The 22,358-nt window shown below is 42.0% G+C and overlaps 1 long non-coding RNA gene across 2 annotated transcripts in view; it reads left to right on the top strand.

Annotated features, from left to right (window-relative positions):
- Positions 1-21,816, top strand: part of LOC110257730 — a 32,613-nt gene extending 10,797 nt beyond the window's left edge. The window contains exons 3-7 of one of the 2 annotated variants that reach the window (XR_002340923.1): positions 9,429-9,519; positions 9,665-9,730; positions 12,810-12,918; positions 17,410-18,485; positions 20,450-21,816. This is a non-coding gene — a long non-coding RNA (uncharacterized LOC110257730). Of the gene's footprint in view, positions 1-9,428; positions 9,520-9,664; positions 9,731-12,809; positions 12,919-17,409; positions 18,662-20,449 lie in introns of both variants that reach the window. The other variant, XR_002340922.1, reaches the window with a different exon arrangement.

The raw sequence follows: 22,358 nt of genomic DNA, 5'->3' as shown, positions 1-22,358 counted from the left end.
AGGAGAGGGGAAAAAGACCACCTCTCCCTCCTCCCTTGAATAAATGTCAGGCTGACATCACTAGCTCCTCCTTCATATTCTGTTAAAGTATTTGACTCTACGAGAGCAACCTAGGACTGTCCTGGTGCTTATTCAAATCAGCAGAAGCTGGGGACGGGGGCGGGGGGGGAAGAGATCACAGAGGCTTAAATAGGTTGAACCATCTCAGCTTCCCGTGTAACGAGGGTCTCCTCCTTTAGAAAGTCATCTTTCCCTTAAATTCCTGCCCTTGGTCCTCAGTATCACTGTCTTGTTGAACTTGAAGGCGGGCTCCCTTTTATCTGTCACTGAAGGACCTCAGACATACCTCGGGCTTTTATTTATGGTTTCACAGTTAAGCATGCTTGCTTCCTTCTGATGGCCTTCTTGAGCGATGATTAACTTCCAGGGGTCTCCCGAAGTTCCCTAGGTTTCCCTCTCTATCCGTGGTTCCCCACTGGGACTTCTGCAGCCCCCCCGCCATGTGACTGTCCTACTCCATCTGCATCAAAATCAGGGGGTAGAAGATGTTTTATTTTGTTTATTTTGGACGCTAAATGCCTCAGATCCATCAATGGTGGGATAAATAGTTACATCATGTAAAATGCATACATTTAGGGAAACACCCAGCTTTAATAGCAACAGTGTTACAGTTTGGTAGAGCATGAAATCTACTGAATGCCTAGGTCATTTGCAATCTATTTTCCCAACCCCCGCTAAACAAGATGTCATCATTCAACTCGTGTTTGCAAGAAAAACATGCATATTACATAGAAATAAAGATTTAGGGACTGTGTGCTGGGTAAAGACTATGGTAAAAGGCATTAGTTAGTTGCCAGAGGGCTTTTTTTCACAGCAGGTACTGTTCTTTGGCTCTGTTAGCGCAAGTTTACGTGTGCACGCACAGCAAAGCCAAACAAACTGAAATGCTGGAATTTGGAACACAGAGAGGTTTCTTGCAGGGGCATGCAAGGAGACAGGTGGCTCGTGGCCCCCAAAGAGCCTTAACTCCCTGAACCAAAATTGTAAAGCCTTTTCAAAGCCAAAGGAGGAAGGGTTTGTAGCTTAAGGGATCAGCTCATGCGCAGGTGCACAGGTCTCTGATTGGTTGATGGTGAAGTCGCAGGGCAGGGTCACAGGAGTTAACATCATTCATCCATTGGTGCCAGGAGGCCTGGGGGCTACATGCTCAGAAGCATCAAGCAATTAATTTCTTCCACTTGGTGGTGGTTTTAGCATCTGTAAAACAATGCAGGACATGGGCATCAGATACTATTATCTAAGTGCTTCGGGGAGGAGCTAAAGCAGAGGATATGGGAGAAGGGCCTGCTGGGTTACAGTTTCCCCTTTTCTCTGATACTGCTCAATCTTGAGAACTGGAGTAAAAGTTCAGATTGAGAGGTGAATCATCAACTTGACAAACTACCCATAAGGTGCTGCTCCATTTTACCTACAGACTCTGCTTTGAGAGCGGCTGGTGGCCTCTGAGTCTGATGCAGCAACTCCAGTTTTACTTCCAAATGCATTTTCCTCAGTGGCCAAAGCAGATGCCACTGTGGATGATTTTAGCGCTTTTCTGGATATGAGAAGGTGCAAGAATCTGGGCTCATAAAATCTGAGTATCTCTAACTGTCCGAAGGCGGGTTCCATCCATTTTTTTCCAGCACCCAGAGTGCCTCTTTCTTGATATCAGCCCTGAGTTCCCTTCAGGGAATATTGAAGATTAGTTCCTGTGGTGGCTATGGATTGAATCCTTTTAGAGGCAGATGGCAAGTGCCAGTTTTTAGGTGGCAGGGGCCCTTCAATGTCCTAAATTTGACCATGGTTTTTTTTTTTTTTTTTTGGAGGGGGCATTTCATCCCATGGTGCTAGGAATGCTCATTCCTAGATCTGGCAAAGTTTTCATTGACACTCAGTGTGCTATGGATGCTGGAAAGATGTTGCCGGAATCTGGATTCTTGTTCACGGAGCTGAAGAATGAACTTTGAGAACATACAGGCAGCAAGCAAGCAAAAGTCTTTGTTACAGGAAAGCAAATAGCTCCCAGCACAGACACCGGGCAGGGGCAGGGGGTAACCAATGTGGGGTCCAGAAAGATGTGGTTTTCTCCCATTGGCCTTGCGCAGGTACCTATATCAGTCCTTGCCCAACAGGGGTCTTAGAGGTAGAGATGCCCCATAAGTTTTATGGTTTCTTTTCCTTAGAGAGTAGCCATTCCTCTCCTTCTGTTTCTGTTAGTTGAGGAGTGGGTTAGCGATTAATGTCCATCTGGGCGTAGGTACACTCCCTACCGTAAACGGGGCCTGTAGGGATGAAACTCCCTGGAGCCCTTAAGCCACAAATGTTCATCAGTGGCCACATCAAAGAATGCATGCATGCTCCTGCTCCTACACTGACTCCCTGAGTTATTATCCCGCCTCACTATTCCTGGATGAGACCTTATGAACAGTAGCCGACAGTCTCTGGACCACCTGTTTTACTAGTATCTTATGGCAAATATTCCCTCTCGTTGCTTCTTCCCCTCTTCAAAGGTACACACTTACAACCATGGATCTCTTAGGGAACCATGCTTCAGTTGAGACTCAGTCACACCCTTGTTGATGCAGCAAACAACAACTTTGTAGAACAGGCAATATAAGCCCTAAAGGGATGCAAATGTCTCCTGGGAGCAGCCAGGGGGATTTGTTGCAAATGTCTCCTGGGTACAGCCAGGGAGATTTGTTCCAAATGTCTCCTGGTTTCAAAGAAGATGTGTTCATTTCTTCTTTCCTGCAATGCTTCATGGGTGGGCTGGGTGGGGAGATTCCCTGGAAGCTCAACAAAGTTATTTTCCTTTAACAGCCAAGCATGAGGGCGAGTTCGCAGACCGGGGCCATTATATATACGATAAACTACCCAAAGGTTAAACTGAAAGAAACATCTAATACGGAGTCAGATCTCTTATTTCCTACTCCAGTTCCCCACTGTCAATGTCCACTCCACAATCTTTTGGGAAAAGGGAGTGACAGGTTCCCTTCCTGCTGAACTAGGGGTGATGAGGAGTGACTGAGGAACAGCCTTGGGCAGGGAAATTTTCTTAGAATCTCTAGTAAATTGCAAATTTTCTTTCCTTCTCTATCTGCAAGGATTTGAACCTGACTTGGCTCTGCTATTGTCTAATGGGTAATTGGACTGTGGCTTTTGGTTCCAGATTCCAGATCTATCTATTAACTTTCTGACTGTGTCATAACTATATCCGATGCCCAGGCTGTTCTAGTGACAAGATGAAACAGGGAGGTTGGCTCACCCTGCTCCAGCTATAGGTAGGAACTATTTAGCAGGTTGCTACCAATCTCGGTTCGTGGCACTCTTTAATTGGTGGAAATTGATAAGAGGCCAGATGGGAGAATTCTGACAAGGTTTTACCAGGGCTCCTGCTGCAGCAGAGAGGAGCGAAAACAAACTACAAGTTCCCTTGCTGGCTGTCTCGCTGGGGGAGGGTGAGCTGGTTCCTTGTATGGGGCAAGGATAGGGGTGGGTCCAGGGGTCTGGCCAGAGGATGGCCTAGGTGGACTGCCCATCCCTTTGGGTGTGCTGTGTGCAGGGGGCATGTGCAGTACCTGCTTTTGCTCCCAACACCCTGCTTTTGCCCTCGGCTCTTCAGAAATGGAAATTGGGTTTTTAGATTTTTTTGGTGGGGTATCTTTTTGCCCATAATTTGCTGCAAATGCCCACATCTGCAGTTATTTTATGCTCTTACAGGTTCTCTGTATTTAGTTGCTCCAGGAGGTCTTTGTCCAGGTGTGGGCATTGCAGCCACTGCAACCAAGGGTCCCAGGTCCCAGCCTGTTCTTGGCCAGAACTGCAGCCATCCTCCAGCTTTAATTCACATTACTGCCCTGGGGAAGGCTGTTCTTTATGTCACCATAATATGATCTAGCCCTTGGAGGAGGAAAAAAATAATAATCTTCCACTTAATATTTGGAAGACACATAAGTTGGAAATGACATTATTTTAACCATTTGTGATGACTACCAAATGTTCACACAGGGAACTTCTGGGATCTCAGGAGTTCCCACTGTGGCTCAGTGGAAACAAACCTGAGTAGTATCTATGAGGATGTGGGTGCAATCCCTGGTCTCGCTCACTGGGTTAAGGACCCAGCATTGCTGTGAGCTGTGGTATAGGTCACAGATGTGGCTCTGATCTGGCATTGCTGTGGCTGTGCTGTAGGCTGGTAGCTGTGGCTCTAATTCGATCAACCCGTAACCTGGGAAGTTTCATACTTTCATATGCAGCAGATGTAGCCCTAAAAAACCAACAAAAACCAAACCAAAAATTCTGGGACCTCCAAATATTTCCCTCACATGCAACTCATCCTCTCACTGCATTGGCATTGGGAAAAAGCATTACAGAATATATTGTGTTTGAGCATAACACAGAAGACCAGAAAGATTGAGTGAATGGATGACATCAAACTACCAAATTTCATTGTGCTCAAGCCACATTGATTCCAAAATTACAGGGAAGACTAAAGACCATCCCCAAATTTCCAAGTGAGACCTCAGATACTAGATATTGCAATGGAAACAAGGTTTCTTGCAGGATGTCTTTTTTTTTTGTTTTTTTGGGGTTTTTTTTTTTGCCTTTTCTAGGGCCGCCCTGGAGGCACATGGAGGTTCCCAGGCTAGGAGTCGAATCGGAGCTGTAGCCACTGGCCTACGCCAGAGCCACAGCAACGCGGGATCTGAGCCGCGTCTGCAACCTACACCACAGCTCACGGCAACGCCAGATCCTTAACCCACTGAGCAAGGCCAGGGATCGAACCTGCAATTTAATTGTTCCTAGACGAATTCATTAACCACTGTGCCACGACGGGAACTCCTCTTGCAGGATGTCTTTAATGGAATAGATTTCTTATCTGAACTTCCAGTAGGAAGTTCTCAGTTTATATCTTATGTTTCTGTTAACTCTAGGAAATAATCCTGATGACCCTTAGAACTACGCGTGTATTTTTCACGTTTCTAAACAAGCTTTTTTATTGGTTCCACCCTTGGAAGACAAGACTGGAGCTTGAAAGGGTCCATGTTAGCCTGAAGATTCGTAAAAGCATTTGTAATCACTTTGAAGCCATTTTAATCCCGCAACTTGTTTGTGGAGACACTTTGCTTGTTTAAAGTTTCTCTTGCTGTTCTTCGACTGGTATCGCTGGCCTGAGACATGTTCGCAGAACACTGATTTGTATCCAGTTTTTCTACACAATTCCCCTTAATGAAGAGATATACATCCATTTTTTTTTTTTAAACACTTATGTGGAAATTGCTTTCCTTCTTAACCTTCTTAATTTGGTTTCTCCTAATTTCCTTCTCTGGAGAAGGTGTGTTAAGCAACAGTAATTTGCAGATTAAAATGAATTTCAAAATATACCAAACAGTGTTTGTTAATCAAAAGAGGAAATGGGTTAATCTTTTTATAATTAATCCATCTTCCTGGAGTGATGGGAGAGCTGTGAGTAAGTTATCCCATTATTACAGTCTTCTGCTGACCACTGTAGGGACCCCAATCTAGGGGAACCTTTCCAAATATAACATGGTGTCTGTGAGGATGTGGGTTCGATCCCTGGCCTCGCTCAGTAGATTAGGGATCTGGTGAGGTGCTGCAAGCTGCAGTATAGGTCACAGAGGTGGCTTGGATCCGGTGTTGCCTATGGCAATCCTTGGCAACCATTCATCCTATCACTGTCCCCACACTTTTGCCTTTGCCAGAATGTCATGGAGTTGGAGTCACAGGATGTAGTCATTTCAGACAAGGTCCTTTCACTTAGTAATATTTAAAGTTTTAAGCTTTAAGTGTTTCATATTTAAGCATTTAAGCTTCCTCCATGTCTTTTTGTGGCTTGATCACTCCGTTTTCTTTAGCCCTGAATAATGTCCATCGTCTGGATGGACCGCCATTCACGTATCCGTCACCTACTGAAGGGTATCTGGATTGCTTCCGGGTGTTTTCAGTATGAAGAAAGCTGTGATCAACATCCATGCCCAGGCTTTTGTGTGGACATAAGTTTTCAACTCTCTTGCATGCATATGAAGCCAAGGAGTTCTATGGGAAGAAACGGGTTTAGTTTTGGGAGATACTGGTTCATTGGCTTCCACAGCAGCTGCATCATTTTGCATCCCCATGGGGAGCGAGTGCGTCTTCTGCTTGCTTTACTGCATCGCCAGCATTGGGTACCCATCTCCATCCCTTTCACAGCAGCTGAGAATCTCAGGTGGGTGACAAGTATAGAGGAGTGGGGAACTTTCAAGCTATGGTTGAGCAAACTCCTCATTGTGGTCAGAAACCAGTAATGAAAAAACCCAGGGCCAGCATCCCGGGCTGCCCCACCAGCCCCCATGTGATTCCGAGCTATTAACTCAAAGACCAATAGCTCTCCATTCTGTCTGAGCCACACAATCTCAGAGCCTCCATATTTTTGCAGAATATCCTCTACGGAGGTACTAAAAATGACCTCAAACCATGGAGATGGGTGACAGGTGGCTTAATCTCCATCTTCATGCTGTGAACTTAATTTTGGCATAGAAAGCTTTTATTAACATGATTTCTCAAAGTAGAGAGTTAATCACCTTTTCTACTCATCTCCACTGGCCCCTGAAGAGTCATCATGGAGTCAGTGAAATGGTTTAAATGTTTGCTTTTCTTTCCTGGGTCGTTTCTGTTTCAAATCAGGGTAATGGACGGGGCACAGTAATATAGCACTGACATTTACATAATTGCCACTTGCTGAGGTGAACGTTGTAAGGAAAACCTAACATCCCTTAAATGTAAATAGCAAAAATGTTGCTGAATAGAAAGAAGTCTGTTACCTCGCATGCAGTTATCACCACCTTGATAACTGAATATTTTCTTTCCCATAGGGGTGAATGGCCATGGGAATGATTTCAAAGTGACCATTAGGGAAACTAGCGTTATTATCTTTGCAATTATAATGCAGGCATTTGTTAATCTATGTACACATTCCTCCAAATGCTTCATGAATATCTAACGCAGTTGATATTCAAATGAGCGTTGCAGTCTTCAAGTAGCTTCGTTAATATCCTAATGATTAAAGAAAATATAACTTTGGAAAGATCATGTTTTTCATCTACCGTCCCATGTGGGTATCTTTTAAGAACCGGAGGCTCCGTATATCCAATTATATTAAAATTAATTTGAAATAATGTTAGTCAGTGATTTAATTTATGAAACAGGCATGCTGATCTCTACTTACTTTACACTAGTGTTAACCCTTTATTTGTAGCTATGCACCTATTTCTGTTTTTTCCTTTTAATCACTGCTTGATCTAAATTGGTATATATTGTACATACAGAGTTAAATTGCAATTATTTTGTCTTGCCCCCTCTGATTTCCCCTTGAAGCTGTTGGAATACTTCCCCTCGAAGTATTTGAATTTGTTAGTTTGGGTCATTGTTGTATTATTGGTCCATGATAATTAAATGACACGGAAGTCAGGTGCTTTTTCTGTCAGATATAATTTCTTTGTTGGTTAAGCTGGAGGTAATTTTTATTGAAATGATATGTTTTTTTACAAAGTCGATGTGTGCAATTTCAATCGTTTCTGTAAATTTGTGTATGCGCCTGTGTTTTATATATTTACATAGAAAACATATACTAAGGGCTGCATTTTGATATGCTTCTAAGTGATGTGCCTATTTCATTTTTATTAATTCGTCTTTTTAGAGTTTATGTAAAACAATGTTTCCAAATGTTGGCTATGAGCACTGTGTTGGGAATATCTGCTCTTAGACATTATTGCAAGTATTGCGTTTTAATAGCTGGTGCCTTCACTGGGTGTAGATTGAAACACAAACAATTTCTCCTTTTTTTTGTTTAATCGAAGTAGAGTTGATTCCTAATGCTATGTTAGTTTCTGGTGTACAGCAAAGTGTTTCAGTTTGGTGTGTATATATACATACACACACTCATATGCATGCACACTTATGCACACACACATATATACACACATATATATACATTATATGTATTATATAGAAACATTATAGAAACAACACTGTAGAAACATTCTTTTTCGTATTCTTTCCCATTGTGCTTTATTACTCGTTATTGCATATAGTTCCCTGTGCTCTACAGTAAGAGCTTGCTATTGATCTATTTTATATATAGTAGTTGGCATCTCTTAATCCCAAACTCCTAACTTATTTTTCTCTCCCTCTTTCCCCTTTTGCTTTCTATATGTGTGGATTTACCTCTCTTTTGTATATAGGTTCATTTTTACCATTTTTTTTTTGCTTTCTATATCTGTGGATTTACTTCTCTTTTGTATATAGGTTCATTTTTATCATTTTTTTTTCGATTTCACATAAAGTGGCATCATATAATATTTGTCTTTGACTTACTTCACTAAGTGTGAAACTCTCTAGGTCCATCCATGTTGCTGCAAATGGCATGATTTCATTCTTTTGAAGGCTGAGTCATATTCCTTTGTGTCTGTGTCCCATATCTTTTTTATGTGCTGATGGACATTTAGGTGGCTTCCATGTCTTGGCTATTGTAAAGAGTCCTGCTATGAACACTGGGGTGCGTGCATCTTTTTGAAGTAGAGGAAAACCAAGTGTGCTAAATTTGAAATTAGTAGTTCAGTTGATAATGCCCTCCCTTGTCTGTTAAGATGTGTGTGTGTTTTAAAAAGAGAATATAATATGACTTGAGAGCTACACTTTTCACAAAATTTTATGTCTTGAATACAGTATTTTGAACTACAAGCACCATATTATACAACAGATCTCTATAACTTTTTTTTTTTTTTTTTTTTTTTTTTACTTTTTAGGGCTGCACCCACAGCATATGGAAGTTCCCAGGCTAGTGGTCAAATGAGAGCTGCAGCTGCCAGCCTTCGGCACAGCCCAGTAATGCAGGATCCAAGCTGAATCTGTGACCTGCACCATAACTCACGGCAATACCAGATCCTTAACCCCACTGAGCAAGGGCAGGGACCGAACCTGCAACCTCATGGATATTAGTCAGTTTTGTTAACCACTGCGCCACGACGGGAACTCCCGAACTTTTTTTTTTATCTTGCTTGGCGAACTTACTCATTGAACAGCAACTCTTTTCCTAAGTGTGTTCCTTAAAAACAAACAAACAAACAAAAAAACTATCTCAGAGTTCCTGCTGTGGTGCAATGGGTTAGGGATCAGGAATTTCTACAGCTGTGGCATAGGTTTGGACTGTGGCTCAGATTCTGTCCCTGGCCCAGGAACTTCCACATGCTGCAAGTGCAGCCAAAAAACAAACAAAAACTTGTCTCTAATCTTTGTTCAAGAAAATATCACCTGGTAACATCTTCAAAAGTAATCATCCTTTAGCTTTCATTTATACATCTACAATTCAGGTAGAATTTTTTATTCCACAGGTGCAGAGGTGAAAAGAAAAAAGAAGAAGTATTTTTAAAATTTGATCAGTAGAGAAGATTCTGACAACTCAAGGCTTAATGCAAAATAAAAGTAAGAGTAATAAATAAGAATTTAAAATTCCCTGTGCTCATGGAGAGGTTTCCTATACCCTCTGCCTGTGTGGTGGTAAGATCTCAGGTTCCACCTGTTAACACCTAATAATTGTGCATTTCTTCCATGGGTCTCTTGGCTTCAGCTTCCTCTCATAACTGTCTTGGAGTTGTCTGACTGTCTATGAGCTACAGATTTTTCTTCCTTGATGGTGAGTCAATGATCTATGTATTTTACCGTATTTTTTTTCTCAGTATTTGGGCTTGAAATGAGAACAGAATACTCCCTCTCACTTCCATCCATCTTCTTGATTGAGAGTTATCAACGTAATTATGTGCAAATTGTTGGACTTGAGTGTATTGTCAATTCATTTCCGTATTAAGCATAAATAAATGTAAGTATGGTAAGCTGGCTTCTCCCCTGAAAAACTCAGTTATTAAGTTACAAATTTTGAATCAGGACCATATTTGATTTCATAAAGAGATTATACACAGGTGTTCTTCGTTGACAACATCCCCCTGGGTTTCTAACAAATTTTATTGCATCACTCATATCTCTTTAATTCTCTATTTCAGGCTCTCTCTCTCTCTTTCACACACTCTCTCTCTCTCTCTCTCACACACACACAGCCAAAAAGAAACAGAAAAACTGGCAAATCCCCCAAATCCATGTTAGATTTAAATCTCTTTCTCTGAAATGGTTTGACAAGCAGAAAATATTTATTGTGGGTACACAACTCAGTGACTCTATTTCAGAAAAAGTTGGTCACAGAGGAAAGGCAAAGAGTGACCCTACCAAAAATCTCGTTAACAAAATATTTGAGGAATAGCTGCTTGTGAAAGTGATTTTAAAATGTCCCCAAACATAGATAAGCCTATTGACTTGTTCCTGTGGGCTGGGCAGAAAATCAAAGTAGTCCGTGTCCATGTGACAGAATATCATCATCAGAGGACACAAAAGATGCAGACATCTCTGCTTCCAACGTCAAAACGAATCCCAATCTGTTCTATAAAGTCACTGAAAACACTTTTGTGAATTATCTCACTTCCTTTTTCAAAGCTTCTGGAAGCTTTTTGAAAAACAGTTTAATGGTTGGCATGATACGATATAAAATGTGCATGATTATTGCGTTTATGCCCGTTGAGCCAACCTTCAATATTTGACTTGTTTGTTTTGGTTTCATGCCGTGATGTTTCTACAACTTGAAATGCCGAATGTTTGACTATTCCTGCTCTGTGAGGCTATGAAGCATGGTTTTGATGAGAGACGCTGGCAGACATGCTCTTGCACACGTTTTAATCCTACTTCTGCTGTCTTTATTTTCAACCAGCAAGGAAGAGATTTTTCTCAGTCCTTTGAAAAATTTAAAACAAACAAAAAAGGAAAAATTAGATGGCAAATATGTCATCTCACTGTATGAAAGACCTTGGAAATTTTTAGTTATATCATCTGTATGCTAATAAAGCTACAGAACATGACAATATTTTTTTTTCCTTCCAGTTGTATTGAGAGGTCATTGACCTATAGCACCGTGTAAGTTCAAGGTGTTCAGTGTAATGACTTATATACACTGAGAAATAATTGTATCAATATAGAACTAAACTGCAGTGTGTTTAGTAACATGCATCATCTTATAGAGAAACAAGGAAAAAAAGTCAAAAGTATGTTTTTTTTTTCTTGTGATGAGAACTTTTAGGGTTTAATTTTCTTAGCAACTGTCAAATATAACACACAACAGTGTCAACTGTAGTCATGATAATTATAGCTCTGTTACTGATTTATCTTATAACTGAAAGTTTATACCTTTCAATCACTTTTACCCAATTCCCCTGCCACCCACCCTCTGCCTCTAGTAACCATAAACTTGATTCTTTTTTCTATGACTTTGCTTTTTTTTTTTAAGATTCCACATGTAAGTAAGATCATACAGCATTCTTCTTTCTCTAACTTATTTCACTTAGCATAATGCTCTCCAAGTCCACCCATGTTGCCACAAATGGCAGGTTTTTCTTATGTAAATGGATGAATAATATTCTGATTTTTCTTTATCCATTCATGTGTTGATGGACACTTACGGTGCTTCTATATCTTTGCTACTGTCAGTAATGCCATGAGGAACTTTGCCGTACAACTCTCTCTTTGACATGATAATTTTGTTTCCTTGGCATAAATTCCCAGAACTGCTGTGTCATATGTCTCAGTTGTATTTTTAATTTTTTGAAGAGCCCTGCAACTGTGTTCCAAGAAGAAATGATATACTGGGTAATAAAGGTGTGGACAATAAAAAAAATCCACATCCTAAGGAATGAATAAATTATAAAAAGGGGAAAGGAAGGTCAAGACCAAATATTTGAGTCTCTGAGAAGAAAGTCAAGTCAGTGGAAATACTTGAAGTTAAGAAGATTCTCATCTTTGACCTTAAAAAGGATGCCATGGAGCCCATGACTTTGAGTTCAGGAAACAAAACAGTGTTACTAGCTTTCAAGTCAATGTAGTTGACACAATGTAACAAAAGCCTTTTTCGCATTTCCTCCTTTTGTAAACTTTAAAGTCACTGAGTCCAAACAGTTGCAGCTCGATGAGAATCTTGAGTTTAAATAGCCTTTTCCTCAGAGATGAGAACCTCTCTGGATCAGAAAGTAAAGCCAGGCAACACATCCTCCTCAAGGCTTTCTGAAAATGTTAGGAAAAATGAACATAAAACCTTCAGGGGAAATGACGCTTCTGCTTTTGGGTTGCTCCAAAGATGAGCTTAATTTTTCTCTCTTTGATGGGTGACGCATGTTTTTTAATTGTGTGTGTACATGTGTATGTTCCCCCTGTACTCCAATGAAAAAAAAAATCCTCATTTTAGGAGTTCCCACTGTGGCATGGGGGTTAAGGACCCAGCGTATATCTGCTTTGGTGAGGGTTCAGTCCCCTGGCCCTGGAACTTTCACATGCTGAGGGTGTGGCCAAAAAAAAGGGGGGGGGGAAAGTGCTCATTTTGACTCTCTTCCTTTGTCTGTAAATGAAGCAAAATGAGTGCACCGTACTTGATAACTTTACCAGGGCATGAAGCTAGAAGAGGTTGTGTATTTTCACTGTTTTCAAAATAATGATCTCTGTTAGGAGAAAAGAAACTGCAATGAATTAAAAGTCAGCTTCCAGAAGGTCTTTGAGCACCGTCCACTATTGAGGTATCCAGCTAGGATTCAAGTTTGTTCTGATTACATTTCCTGCATATCTTGGATATGCTACTTTCGGGGAGTCACAAATATAAGTCTGTAATTACAATTTGCTTCTCCCAGACTGTTCCTCTCAAACCAGCAGCTCCTACCTCCAGGAATGCAAACCCAGAGATTTTACATTGGGAGAGATTAGGAATCCTGGAATTCTCAGCGTGGGACATTAATTAAAGTGAGTGGCATTTAGGATTACAGTTTTAATAACAGGAAATAGAGGGAGTTCCTGAAATTAAAGGTTCTATAAAATTGGATTGTGGTGATCATTGTACAACTACAAATGTGATAAATTCATTGAGTAAAAAAAAAAAAAAAAAAAAAAAAAAAAAGAAGGTTGAAAAACTCATTTCAGGGAATTCCCCTTGTGACACAGTAGAAACAAATCAGACTAGCATCCATGAGGATGTGGATTTGATCCCTGGCCTCGTTCAGTGGGTCAAGGATCCAGCATTGCTGTCAGCTTCGGTGGAGGTCACAGATGCAGCTTGGATCCGGCGTTGCTGTGAGCTGTGGTATAGTTTTCGGATGTGGCTCGGATGTGGTGTTGCTGTGGCTGTGGCTCTGATTCGACCCCTAGCCTGGCAACTTCCATATGCTGTGGGAACAGCCCTTAAAAAAAAAAAAAAAAAAAAGGAAAACAAAACAAAACTGTTTCCTACTCAATTGCCCTGTTGTGTAAGTGTGATGTTTGAATATACTGAAGAACTCAGTTGCTCTTGATAAAAAATAGTGATAATTAAGTAAAACACCCTATCCAAGTTTTACTTTTTATTTTATTTTATTGAAGTATTGTTGAGTTACAGAACTCTCTAAATTAGGGCAATATAAGAATTCTTTAATATAAGAATCTATATGCTACTCTAGGGCTATATATGTCATTTTCTTATTAGTTATCTTTGCTCTCCTATACACTTTTCTTTATTTTCTACTAGCATATAAAATATATAATAATACAAACATTGTGAAATAACTTTGATTAATGTATGCATATATATATATATAATCTCCCTATATATAATAGTGTATGGATAGGTGTTAAAATATAATACATAGGGAGTTCCCGTCGTGGCGCAGTGGTTAACGAATCCGACTAGGAACCATGAGGTTGCAGGTTCGGTCCCTGCCCTTGCTCAGTGGGTTAACGATCCGGCGTTGCCGTGAGCTGTGGTGTAGGTTGCAGACACGGCTCGGATCCTGCATTGCTGTGGCTCTGGCGTAGGCTGGCAGCTACAGCTCCGATTAGACCCCTAGCCTGGGAACCTCCATATGCCGCGGGAGCGGCCCAAGAAATAGCAACAACAACAACAAAAGACAAAAGACAAAAAGACAAAAAAAATATATATATATATATAATACATAGAGATCCCGTACATTATATGTATTAGTGTACCATATAGATTAAATATAAATATATGAATTTATATCATAAATATATAATATAAATGTATAGTATCAACTCTGATTTTTTCAGTATTTATAGTCAATGATTTTTTTTCTGTGCAGCTATGATTTCTACTTTTTGTGTTTGCTCCTTTCTTTTTACGTCTTTTTTCTTTCTTTCTTCCTCCCTCTTTCTTCCTTCCTTTCTTCTTTTTTTCTCTTTCTCTTTCTTTCTTTCTTTCTTTCTTTCTTTCTTTCTTTCTTTCTTTCTTTCTTTCTTTTTCTCCCTCTCCCTCTCCCTCCCTCTCTCTCTCTCTCCCTTCCTTCCTTCCTCCTTCTCTCCCTTCTTTCTCTATTTATAGTCCACTCCTTTCTTGAATATCATGGCTTGGCATCTTCCTAGCCCCATATAATCTTCAAAGAGGGCATTATCCTAATTCTTTGGCATATACCAATGTCAGTGCATTAGCACATGTTTCATAAATGATTGTATAATGTTCTCATACTTGTCCAGCCCAATGGACTTGACATTCATTCAACAGACATTTATTGAGTACCCTCTAAGAGTGTTGTCGTGTGGAATGATGCAGGGGCAATGAAAAACATCCTTTCTCTTCTTGAGTTTACGTTTTAGACGGGAGTGGGTGGAAACATCATTTCCGGTGGAAGGTATGCCTTCTCTCCAAATATCAGCCATGTTCCATTCCTATCATGTGGAAACACCACCTTTGGGTTCCCCAAGGATGTGTTGTGCTAACTCTTTTTATATGTGTGTTTTTTGGTATCCCTCATCTCTCCTCCACTGCTGGCTACGTCCTCAGCCCTCTCTATTCCTCCTGGTACACACCACCAAGACCACGACCTCCCAGAACACCTTACCCTGATGGTGTCTGAACATAACCTTCACTCCATGAATACCAGCTTTTTTTATTACAAAACCATATGAACCCTCCTTGACCTGTTTGCTTAATTCATGGACAGGCATCTCAGAATCTACAAATACAAATTTTCAGCCATCAGTGTCCCCCCCACAAAGTAGCTTCTGTCCTTCGTCTCACTTCTCCTGCACTGAATGGAAAACCATCATAGCCATTCTCATGCCTTCTTTTTGCCTGATGTCTTTGGCCCAATAATTTGGTAAATCTGCCAAGCCTCACTCTTAAGCATCTCTAATGCCCCCTTCTATTGCCTCATCCCCAACCCTATACTTTTGTTCCAAGTCTCACCATTCCTTGTCTAAACAGAAAAGTATAGTCATTTCTCCAACACTGTGAAACAATTTGCCCAACTGGGATATCACCTGCCAAACACACCCCTGTTGAAAACAGTCCACATTTCTCTGTTTATCCAAAAATGGATTTGTAATTGTTAATAGTGAAGTCCTTCCTCACCTACTTCACTTTTTTTTTTTTTTTTTGTCTTTTTAGCACCTGCAGCATATGGAGGGTCCCAGGCTAGGGGTCCAGTCGGAGCTGCAACCACCGGCCTACACCACAGCCATAGCAATGCTGTATCTGAGCCGTGTTTGCGACCTACACCACAGCTCACGGCAATGCTGGATCCTTAACCCACTGAGCAAGGCCAGGGATCAAACCTGCAACCTCATGGTTCCTATTCGGATTCTTTTTCACTGCGCCAAGATGGGAACTCTTGTTTCATTTTTTTAAATTGAAGTAGAGTCCATTTACAATATTGTGTTTCAGGTGTACAGCAAAATGATTCAGTAATATATTCTTTTTTGTTAGGGTTTATGACAAGGTATTGCATATAGTTTCCCGTGCTTTACCGTAGGGCCTTGTTTATCTAGTTTATATATAGCAGTGTGTATCTGCTCATGCCCAACTTCTAATTTACCCCTCCCCCACCCTCTTTCTCCTCTGATAACCATATGTTTGTTTTCCACATCTATAAGACTGCTGAAACCCTCAGCTATAATTGCTTTGTTTCCCTTGCCTTACAAATTCACCAGAAAAAAGAAAAAAAAAAATCAATGCCTCCTGGTACCTGCCAAAGACCACCAGCAATAGATGTTGTCCATACTGGGAACATTCATCACCAATTACACTTTTCCTCCTGTGCCCGAGAAAGTGCTCCCTCCCTTCTTTTCTCAGGCACTACCTGCCCATTTTTCTTTTCTATACTCATGAACCCACTATAACCATTTGTTCACTGAGTCTTTCTCCCAAGAGAAGGCACACGTCAGATGCACGAGGTCATGGAGTCCCTCATTTTCATGTTTCGAGACTTAGCCTTTGTTTTTCTTTTGAAATGTTTTAACAGGTTTAAAGTACAAGTTTGAAAGGGTATGCTCCATGTAGTTATTATCAAATATTGGCTATGTTTCCCATGTTGTACAGCACACCCTTGCAGCCTGTCGTACAGCCAGTAGCTTGTACCTCTCACTCCTTAACCCCTGTATTTCCCCTTGTCCCTCTGCACTAGGAACCACTCGTTCGTTCTCTATTTTATACCCATCGGTTTGTACCTTTACTCCCCTTCCCCATCTCGCCCCTCCTCCTTCCCTGGCCCCATTGGTAATCACCAGTTTGTTCTCTGTATCTGTGATTCTGTTTATTTTGTTATATTCACCAGTTTGTTGTATTTTTTAGATTCCACATATAAGTGAGATCATATAGTATCTGTCTTTCTGACTCATTTCACTTAGCAGAATGCCCTCCAAGCCCACCCATGTTGCTGCAAATGGCAAAATTTCATTCTTTGTTTCTTACTGAGCCATATTCATTTTTTTATGTACATACACACATATACATATACATATAAAGGGTTTTATATATAAAATATAAAATCACCTGCCAAACACATATGCACAAACCCTTGTTGAAAATGGTCCACTTTCTTTGTTACTCCAAAAATGGATTTGGAATCGTTAGCAATAACATCCTTCTTCTCGGGCACCTGAGACCCTAACCTATTTCATTTTACTTTTTTCAGTGAAGTAGAGTTGATTTACAATGTTGTGTTAGTTTCTGTTCAATATATAATGTATACATATATAGTACATCTTCGTTATTCATTCATCTATTGAGAATACATATATATTCTCAATATATATTGTATATAGCACACTTGTTATCCATTCATTGAGAATATATATATTCTCAATATATTACATATATCACATTTTGCTATCCATTAATCTCTCTTTAAAATATATATATAATATATATAATATATATCACATGTCTCCATGCATTCTTCTGTGGAGAGTAACTTTTCCTGTGTCTGTGCTCCACCTTCTTGTCTATTTGGAAAAATGTCTTTTCAGGTTTCCTCCCCATTTTCAGCCGGGTTGACTGAGCCTCTCATCCAAGATCTAGTCCCAGATACAGAATAAGGACCAATCAGAAAGATGACATCAGCGCACACAGCCACAGCTTGGCACTTTCATCCATGAGGACCTCCAGCTTAAGGACTCTCAGGAGTCAAGCTACCAAGCTTCGCACAATATGATGTTTCGGTAGAGAATTCAATAATATTGCTAAATGCAAGCACCGTGCACAACCCTATTTAGAAACCCTGGGGCCCCTTTGCATCCGTATTGCGTTTTTAATTCAAGGAGGACACGTCTCAGAAGTCAGGATGCTGAGCAACACGCTTTGCTGTCTGCACAAAACTGTCTCTAGGACTATTACTGCTCTTGGGATGGGGTGCTTTCATGCAAAAAAGGTTTCATTGTAGTTAGCAAGGACTGAGTATGCAGACTGAAAAAAAAATCCTTTTAATGCAAAGCCTTTGCACTTGTTAACTTCCCCGGAAATGAATGCACCTCAGGCAAGTATAGGGACGCTGGAACCAGGCTGAGACACTGCAGCCCCAACCTTGCTTCCTGGAGGAAGCTGATCTCGCGAGATCTTTCGAAGTCTCGCAGGTGTTCACGGCATCATCTCGCGGTGTTTCGTGGGGTCTCGCGGGATGCTGGGGGCTATAGGGATGTCTGCGGAGGCCAGGAGGAGCATCCTGAGCAGGGAGAGGCTGGAAGCTGGGGGACCAGAGTCTTTTGGTGCCCCTACCGGCTCCTACCACCTCTCCCGCCGACCGTCTTCCTCGTGATGCCCACGCCCGCCTCTAGTCCCGGCTGCCCGGCCAGGCTCTGGGCCGAAGACAGTGTCAAGGCCACACCTGGGGTTGCTCTGTGCAAACGGGGGCCACACATTTAGCCTGAAAGGCGGGGGCAGCCCCGAGGGCTTCCGAGCAGGGACCCTGGGACTCCAGTTCCACTTCTACCGACGTCCCAGACCGCACCACCAAGGACGGGCAGCTGCCAGGTGTGGGGAGTTCAAGGAGAGCAGCTGTACCTGGTCCCCAAGCCTCTGCCCTGGAGCACAGCTTCGAAGCATTTCGGTAATTACCTCCCCCGGAGGGAAATAGAATTCCTCCAACGTTTTGCTTTTGCACAGAGACTTGATACCTAATAGGTGGAGACCAGCTTGGAAGCATTTGGGACATTCCCTGCCCAGGCATCCTGGCAACTGTGAAAAGTGCACTAGAACGCCTCTTGAACCTTCGCCCAGGGACAGGTATCTAGTACGTGCTCGGTCATGTACCGTATCTCCCGCTAACTTTTCCTGGGCGTTAAATCCTGGTACAGTTTGCTTTCCGATTTATAATCTCCAAAAAGGCGTGGTCCGTGGGGCGGGGGAGGATCTCAGAGCAAAGCATTTTTGCATATCACGTATGGGTTCCTTGAGAAAGACGCTATCTTAGTATTGCAGTTATTCACGGAAACGCTCATCCTGGGAAAGTGGAAGGGAGTGAGGTGTTCCGGAAAAAAAAGCCCCTAAGAATGATTTCAGGTGCAGGCGTGGAATTTCAAGGTTGGTCGATTTTTACTTGGAGTTGAATTGCCAGCCCTATTCTCTTACGATCCTTAAGGTCATTTAAATCACAGAGCAGTACAGTTTGATTGGCTCATGTTTCACAGTAAAACCATTGATATGGCCCATGGGAAAACATTCTTAGGATGGCCAGGAGGAGAGGTGGTGAATGGGATAGTAAAAAATGCTTGAAGGAGTGAATACGTCATTAAATCTTGATATTTCAAAAGAGAAGGGGCAGGGAACATTTTAATTTCATGCTATTAGGTGTGGTAACCGATGAGCTTTAGGATTTAACTGGAAATGGGCTTCTTGATTCTTACCACCTGAGTTAAGGAAATGTGAACGAACCATACGTCACATTCCAAAAAAGGCTGCCCATTTCCCTTTAAAGCTGGAGCAGCAGAGTATTCAAAAGATTAAGATTTATAGGGAAAGATGAAACTGTGAACTCACATTTACTTTGCAGTCCTTTGTGAAACCCATAAGTAAAAGCAGAGAAGAACAGCCCATGTAAAACGGAATGAGGGGCGTTCCTGTCATGGCTCAGCAGGTGAAGAACCTGACATCATGTCCATGAGGATGCGGGTTCAATCCCTGGACTTGCTCCGTGGGTTAAGCTGCTGTGGAGGTTGCAGATGCAGCTTGGATCCGGTGTTGCTGTGGCTGTGTCTTAGGCAGACAGCTGCATCTCCAATTTGACCCCTAGCCCAGGAACTTCCACTAGGGCCACTTCCACATGCCGCAGGTGCAACCCTAAAAAGAAAAGAAAAGAAAGAATAAAAGGGAATGAGGGGTGAACCATAAGCTCACAGACCAGGTCGTTAAACAGATCAGAATGGTAAGAAGACCTGGCGAAACTGAAGGTGAAACAACACAGCTCTGCCCTTCTCTGTGGCATTGGGAAACCATCACCACCTAAGCTGAGAAAAGGTTGCCATAGGTTCTTTCTCCGAGGAGGGGGGCTGGGGGTGGGGGGAATGGGAGAAGCCACAATATCTGCCATTCCGTCCTCAATTTGAATTCCTGTTCATGTCTCTCAAAACACTTCTTTAATGGAGTGTAGCTCTTGAAAGGATCTGACTCCTGTTGGATATCAAATACACATCTCAAGCCAAACATATCAAATCCCAAAGTCATTTTTGCCAGGTTTTCCTCTTAAGCAACGAGGCTCAAATGTTCACCCAGTTACCCAGACCGAAACCAGATTTTACAGTCAGTGCTTCCACTGTTTCTGGGAGCTCTGCCATCTACCTTCTCCCTGAGGCACGCTGCTCCTCAGCATGCCCACAGCCGCCATCACTGCCCTAACCCTGCCATGGTCTATTGCCCTCTGAAAGGCTGCTTCCAAGCCCTCATGTTGCTCTGCCTACCCAGCCCCATCAAATCATGACGCGCCCACCCAGGTGACACCCCACGTCCTTCAGTCTGTCCTGTCCTGCGAGAGGCTGCTGGCATTTTCCCGAGCTGTGTCTCTCCTCTCCCATGCAGACGGCCGTTTGTCTGATGGACCTGTGACCCTGGACCTCTGGCCGTGAGGTCAGGGCGGAAGTCTTCCATGGAAGAGGGGTCCTCACGCCTGAATCCCTGTGGCCCTGACAGATCAGCGTGGGTAAGTGGACGGAAGGTGGCCGTGATGGGCACTGTATGCAGAGGACATGGATTTACAGGCTCAAGGAGGCTCTCCCCACAGGGCATCAGGAGTGAGGCAGTAGCCACGCAGAAATGTGGAGCCTAGCAGGGCTTTTCAAATTGTATTGGGCGCAGAAGCGTGTTTGCAGACTCGTAAACATGGGGTGGGAGATTGGTAAAACATTGATGATGTTGCAGAGAGAGAGAGACAGAAAGAGGGGAATGGCTAGAGTCCCAGTGTCTGTTTGAAACGTCAGCAGCTAAGATTATATAACTTTTAGTTCTTGACCTGCATTTGTACCCCTTGGGTCTCCTGGCCCGCTTCTGAAGGCACATCTTTCAATGTCATGGGAAGTGGCTGAGTGTGTTGGCTCTGAGTTGTGAATCTGATTCTTGGTCAAGTGTTTGTCCAGGATTCCGACTGGCTTACCGCGGTCCTCACTGCTGGCATTCATAGGGGAACAGCAGGGTGTGTTTGTTCAGTAGGATTAAGCGGCTCTTTGAGGTAGTAGGTATCCTGGAAGAATTGGTTTTTGTTTTGTTTTGTTTTGTTTTTTTCCCTACATTTGCATTTCTGAGGAGGCTGGTATTTGCTGGCCTGTGGGGACGTGAGGTGAATTTGTGACTGCCACACAAGCCTCCGTGTTTGTGTCTGTGTGTGCCTTCACTCTCATGCATGGACATACCTGCCTCCAATCCAAAGGGCTTCACAGCCTGCTGCTCCCCTGCAGCCTTCGTTTTCATGATTTCACATGGGGTCTCAATTATTATCAGTGTTTACCTAAGGGAGGGTCTTAAGGAGTTAGTTCAGGAGAAGCTTTCGGCCCTAAGAAACAGAAAGAAAACCAACACCCACGTTCAGCAAATGATCTTTTATTGTTTTGTTTTCTGTCCAACATCACTGAGTTATTTTTATTCATTTCCACTGAAGTATCGTTCACGTGCAATATTGCATGTTTCGGGTGTACAATAGTTGATATATAATATTCTCTGTTACAGGTACACAATATAGTGATTGATGATTGTTAAAAGTTATACCCCATTTATAGTTATTAAAAAACATGGGCTCTATTCCCTGTGTCGTACAATATATCCCTGCAAGTCCTGTGGACCTCTGAACCCTCAACCCCTGTCTTGCCTCTCTCTGCTCCCAGTGGTAACCACTGGTTTGTTCTCTGTACCTGTGAGTCCATTTCTTTTTTTGCGATATTCACTAGTGTGTTGTATTTTTTTAGATTCCACAGGGAAGTGATCTCATATGGTATTTGTCTTTTTCTAACTTACTTCATTTAGTATGAGACTCTCTAGGTGCATCCATGTTGCTGCAAATGGCATGATTTCATTCCTTTTTATGGCTGAGTAGTATTCCATTTTATAGACGTACCACAACTTCTTTATCCATTCAGCTGTTGATGGACATTTAGGTTGTTTCCATATCTTGGCTATTGTGTAGAGTGCTGCCATGAACATAGTAAGGGTGTGTGGATCTTTTCAAGTTAGAGTGTTGGAGTTTTTTGAATATGTATACCTAGGAGTGGAATGATTTGACAATGACAGTGAGTAATGTAAACAATTAAATAATTATATATGAAAATCATTCCAGGACTTTTGAAATAAGGCCAAAGAAATGAGAGAAGAGAAACATGTCTTTAGAAATTACATAAATAATTAAACGAATAGGGGAGTTCCCATTGTGGCACAGCAGAAATGAATCTGAGTAGGAACCGTGAGGTTGTGTGTTCGATCCCTGACCTTGCTCAGTGGTTTA

Source organism: Sus scrofa, chromosome Y, assembly GCF_000003025.6.
Source record: "Sus scrofa isolate TJ Tabasco breed Duroc chromosome Y, Sscrofa11.1, whole genome shotgun sequence".
Classification (NCBI taxonomy): domain Eukaryota; kingdom Metazoa; phylum Chordata; class Mammalia; order Artiodactyla; family Suidae; genus Sus; species Sus scrofa.
This window is presented reverse-complemented; position numbering and strand designations above follow the sequence as displayed.